The sequence below is a fragment of the Triticum aestivum genome, chromosome 1B, assembly GCF_018294505.1.
Source record: "Triticum aestivum cultivar Chinese Spring chromosome 1B, IWGSC CS RefSeq v2.1, whole genome shotgun sequence".
Classification (NCBI taxonomy): domain Eukaryota; kingdom Viridiplantae; phylum Streptophyta; class Magnoliopsida; order Poales; family Poaceae; genus Triticum; species Triticum aestivum.
The window spans coordinates 281968782-281974943 of record NC_057795.1 but is presented as its reverse complement, the minus strand read 5'-3'; positions in this window follow the sequence as shown (position 1 = coordinate 281974943).

Sequence of the window (6162 nt, the reverse complement as noted above, 5' to 3'; positions counted from 1 at the left end):
TAATCCATAAACTTCATCCACAAAGATAAGGTGTAAATCGGGATGCAATGTTCCGTCTCCTGCAAAAGGATTAGCTAGCAGTTTTTCTATCATACCCGAAGGAATCTCAAAGTGAATATTTTCATAAAGTTCAGTAGGTTGAGGAGCATCTCTTTGCTCTTCTGGTTGGGGTGAAGATACCCCAAGCAAGCCCCTCAAAGGATTAGTTTCCATTGTGACAAGTAACAGAAAATTTCAACACACTATATAATGTTTCCTTACCAAGTTTCACTCACCAAGAGCGCTACGCTCCCCGGCAATGGCGCCAGAAAAGAGTCTTGATGACCCACAAGTATAGGGGATCTATCATAGTCCTTTCGATAAGTAAGAGTGTCGAACCCAACGAGGAGTAGAAGGAAATGATAAGCGGTTTTCGATAAGGTTTTCTCTGCAAGCACTGAAATAGTAAGTGATAGATAGTTTTGCGATAAGACAAATAGTAATGAGCAAATAGTAAATAAAGTAAATAAAGTGCAGCAAGGTGGACCAATCCATTAGGTAGCAAAGGATAAGCCTGGACAAATTCTAATAATGAAGAAGGAGCTCCCGAGGACACATTGGGAATTATCGTCGAGCTAGTTTTCATCACGTTCATATGATTCGCGTTCGGTACTTTGATAATTTGATATGTGGGTGGACCGGCACTTGGGTACTGCCCTAACATGGACAAGCATCCCACTTATGATTAACCCCTATTGCAAGCATCCGCAACTACAAAAAGGAGTATTAAGGTAAACCTAACCACAGCATTAAACATATGGGTCCATATCAACCCCTAACGAAGCAACGCATAAACTAGGGTTTAAGCTTCTGTCACTCTAGCAACCCATCATCTACTTATTACTTCCCCATGCCTTCCTCTAGGCCCAAATAATGGTGAAGTGTCATGTAGTCGACGTTCACATAACACCACTAGAGGAAAGACAACATACATCTCATCAAAATATCGAACGAATACCAAATTCACATGACTACTAATAGCAAGACTTCACCCATGTCCTCGGGAACAAACGTAACTACTCACAAAGCATATTAATGTTCATAATCACAGGAGAAATAATATGCATAAAGGATCTGAACATATGATCTTCCACCAAGTAAACCAAATAGCATCAACTACAAGGAGTAATCAACACTACTAGCAACCCATAGGTACCAATTTGTGGTTTTGATACAAGATTGGATACAAGAGATGAACTAGGGTTTTGAGAGGGGATGGTGCTGGTGAATATGTTGATGAGATTGACCCCCTCTTGATGAGAGGATCGTTGGTGATGACGTTGGTGATGATTTCCCCCTCCCGGAGGGAAGTGTCCCCAGCAGAACAGCTCCGCCAGAGCCCTAGATTGATTCCGCCAAGGTTCCGCCTCGTGGCGGCGGAGTTTTGTCCCGTAAGCTTGCCCACGATTTTTTCCAGGGGAAAAGTGATGATATAGCAGAAGATAGACACCGGAGGCCCACCAGGGGGCCCAGGAGATAGGGGGCACGCCCTCCTGTCTCCTGGACAGGGTGTGGGCCCCCTGGCCTATTTCTTTCACTCATAAATTCTTATTAAATCCAAAAGGTTGTTTCGTGGAGTTTCAGGTCTTTTGGAGTTGTGCAGAATAGGTTTCCAACGTTTGCTCCTTTTCCATCCAGAATTCCAGCTGTTGGCATTCCCCCTCTTCATGGTAAACCTTGTAAAATAAGAGAGAATAGCCATAAGTGTTGAGATATAATGTGTAATAATAGACCATAATGCAATAAATATTGATATAAAAGCATGATGCAAAATGGACGTATCACCCGGCGGCAGGCGCGGAGTCTGAGGCGCCATCGACGGGCTTCTTTGTGTCAGGATGGCTCTTAGGGAGGAGCTACTTCTTCTTCGTGGGAGGTAGCCTCAGGAGGCGCGACGTCACGCTCGCCATCGGAGTTTTCGACCGTTGCGGCCCGGTAGGCGTGCTCAAGAGAGCAGACCGCTTCCTTCTCATCATAGGCGACAGTGATGATGCCGCTACACCCAATGATGCAGAGCATCCTACGATCATCCCCATGTACACTATGTTTACACCCCAAGCCCCAAGAGGACATAAGATGAGACCTCAAGTATACGCCATTGGACACAAGGTTAACTCGCTCCTCTCTGAACTATCACTTTCCACATGTGAGACATAGCTACTACCTCAAACATATGTACTATGCATGACTAGGAACCAAGAGGAAGATCGTGGACAAGATGGCGAGTACACCAAGCGTGAGGAGCAAGAGAAGGAGCTGCCAGGAAGCTACAGCTATCGGACATCCGACAACCACCGTACTACCGGACACTACCGAACGTCCGACGCCTGGAGTCCCCACCAGCCAGATGGACGATCCGACGAAAGCTATAGTGGTCGGACGTCCGACAACCATCAGCCACCGGATGACCAACATCGTTCGGAAATCCGGTGCCACCTCAACCGAGCCGAAACATCGGAAGTCCGGCCTCCTCCGGACGACTGGTCGCCTGCGAGCGACCGGACGACCGACACCCGTCGGACGTCCGACGCCTGTCTGCGCATAGTGTAATGGGCCCGAGGCCCATGTACCCCTTCGCCCCTCACTTACCCCTTCGTGACCCTAGACTATATATACTCCTGCACCTCCACCATTTGAGGGTTAGCCAAGGATTAGCTCATTTTAGAGACAGAGCTTAGCTCATCCACTTGGTTCTACTACATCGGAGAGACCGCGACCTCTTCAGAGAAGATCCATGCTTGGATTCAAGACCCCCTCACGGGTGGACCCCTTCAAGACCTCCTCATGGAGATGAACTAGTTACCTCTTGTATCCCCTTTGTTTGATTTGGATCGTGTATCTCTTTGTGTTTCGAGGATCTAGCACATGGGTAATCAAATCTTGTTGGTTTGAGTGATTTCTCTCGTTCTTCCCCTCGTGTTTCTTCCTCTCTTCACGATTCATGTGTTGGTATGCTTGTTGAAAGTATTTTCAAATGTGTGTGTGTGTATATATATATATATAAAATTCTGTGAAATTTAATGAATTTAAGAAAAAACAGAAAAACAAGGCTATACAGGCTCTTTGCCGTCAGCTGGCAGACGTCAAAGAGCTTTGCCATCAGCCATCAAATGGCAAAGCTGCCATGTGGCAGCCACCTGTGCAACCTGGGGGGCACTGGGCTGGCCTATATGGTTGCTTTGTTGTCGGCTCACAGACGACAAATTTCCCCTCGTGTTCTTCGTGGGATCCCCTCCATTTCGAGAAAGATCGGGCATCTAGGGTTCTACCCTACATCACAACCCGAGATGATGCCCTAGGGTCCCACAAGCTTAAGGGGCTGACCCTCCTACCCAGGGCACGCCTGGCGAGCTTGTGGCCACCCGTAGGTTGGTTGGAGGTGTCCTTCGGCCGAAAGGAAGCTTATATATGGAAAAAAATAATGTTAAAATATTAGCCCAATCAGAGTTACGGATCTCTAGGTATTTAAGAAACAGTGAAAGGCCATAATTAGGGTCGCGAAACAGAAGAGAAATAGAGAGATAGATCCAATCTCAGAGGGGATCCCGCCCCCCTACCGCCATGGAGGTCAAGGACCAGAGGGGAACTCTCCTCCCATCTAGAGGGGGGGATCAAGGAGGAAGAAGAAGGAGGGGGCTCTCTCCCCCTCTCTCCTGGTGGCACCGAAGTGCCGCCGGGGCAAGGATCGTGACGGCGATCTACGCCAACAACCTCGCTACCGTCAACACCAACTTTCTTCCCCTCTATGCAGCGGTGTAACACATCTTCTCCCTGCTGTAATCTCTACTTAAATATGGTGCTCAACGCTATATAGTATTATCCAATGATATGTGGCTATCCTATGATGTTTGAGTAGATCCATTTTGTCCTATGGGTTAATTGATGATCGTGATTGGTTTGAGTTGTGTGTTTTATTTGGTGATGTCCTATGGTGCTCTCCGTGTCGCACAAGCGTGAGGAATTCCCGTTGTATGGTGTTGCAATAGTTAATGATTCACTTATGGTGGGTGGCCAGAGTGAAGCTTACACCCGAGTAAGTGTTGGGGAACTTAGTATTTCAAAAAAATTCCTACGATCACGCAAGATCTATCTAGGAGAAGCATAGCAACGAGCGGGGAGAGTGTGTCCACGTACCCTCGTAGACCAAAAGCGGAAGCATTTAGTAACGCGGTTGATGTAGTCGAACGTCTTCATGATCCAACCGATCCAAGTACCGAACGCACGGCACCTCCGCGATCTGCACACGTTCCGCTCGGTGCGTCCCTCGAACTCTTGATCCAGCTGGGAGAGTTTTGTTAGCACGACGGCCTGGTGATGGTGATGATGAAGTTACCGGCGCAGGGCTTTGCCTAAGCACTACGACGATATGACCGAGGTGTAAAACTTTGGAGGGGGGCACCGCACATGGCTAAGAGATTGTCTGTTGTGCCTTTGGGTGCCCCCTCCCCATGTATATAAAGGAGGGAGGGAGGAGGAGGTCGGCCAGGAGGAGGCGCGCCCAAGGGAGGGAGTCCTACTCCAAGAGGATTCGCCCCCACCCCTTTCCTACTTCCACAAGGAGAAGGGGAAGGAGAGGGAGAAGAGAAGGAAAGGGGGGAGGCGGCCCCTCTAGCCCTAGTCCAATTAGGTTTGGGCTAGGGGGGCATGCGCCACACCTTGGCCTGCCTCCTCTCTTCCACCACTAGGCCCATGAGGCCCAATAACTTCCCGGGGGGTTCCGGTAACCCCTGGTACTCTGAAACTTATCCAAAATGACCCGAACCATTCTGGTGTCCAAATCTAGCCTTCCAATATATGAATATTTATGTATCAACCATTTCGAGACTCCTCGTCATGTCCGTGATCTCATCCGGGACTCCGAACAACCTTCGGTACATCAAATCACATAAACTCATAATACGAATCATCATCGAACGTTAAGCGTGCGGACCCTACGTGTTCGAGAACTATGTAGACATGACCGAGACACATCTCCTGGTCAATAACCAATAGCGGAACCTGGATGCTCATATTGGCTCCTACATATTCTTCGAAGATCTTTATCGGTCAAACCGCATAACAACATATGTTGTTCCCTTTGTCATCGGTATGTTACTTGCCCGAGATTCGATCGTTGGTATCATCATACCTAGTTCAATCTCGTTACCGGCAAGCCTCTTTACTCGTTTCGTAATGCATCATCCTGCAACTAATTCATTAGTCACATTGCTTGCAAGGCTTATAGTGATGTGCATTACCGAGAGGGCCCAGAGATACCTCTCCGACAATCGGAGTCACAAATCCTAATCTCGATCTATGCCAACTCAACAAACACCATCGGAGACACCTGTAGAGCATCTTTATAATCACCCAGTTACGTTGTGACGTTTGATAGCACACTAAGTGTTCCTCTGGTATTCGGGAGTTGCATAATCTCATAGTCATAGGAACATGTATAAGTCATGAAGAAAGCAATAGCAATAAACTAAACGATCATAGTGCTAAGCTAACGGATGGGTCTTGTCCATCACATCATTCTCTAATGATGTGATCCCGTTCATCAAATGACAAGACATGTCTATGGCTAGGAAACGTAACCATCTTTGATTAACGAGCTAGTCTAGTAGAGGCATACTAGGGACACTCTGTTTGTCTATGTATTCACACATGTACTAAGTTTCCGGCTAATACAATTCTAGCATGAATAATAAACATTTATCATGATATAAGGAAATATAAAAATAACAACTTTATAATTGCCTCTAGGGCATATTTCCTTGAGTCTCCCACTTGCACTAGAGTCAATAATCTAGATTACACAGTAATGATTCTAACACCCATGGAGTCTTGGTGGTGATCATGTTTTGCTCGTGAAAGGGGCTTAGTCAACGGGTCTGCAACATTCAGATCCGTATGTATCTTGCAAATCTCTATGTCTCCCTCTTTTACTTGATAGCGGATGGAATTGAAGCATCTCTTGATGTGCTTGGTTCTCTTGTGAAATCTGGATTCCTTTGGCAAGGCAATTGCACCAGTATTGTCACAAAAGATTTTCATTGGACCTGATGCACTAGGTATGACATATAGATCGGATATGAACTCCTTCATCCAGACTCCTTCATGTGCTGCTTCTGAAGTAGCTAT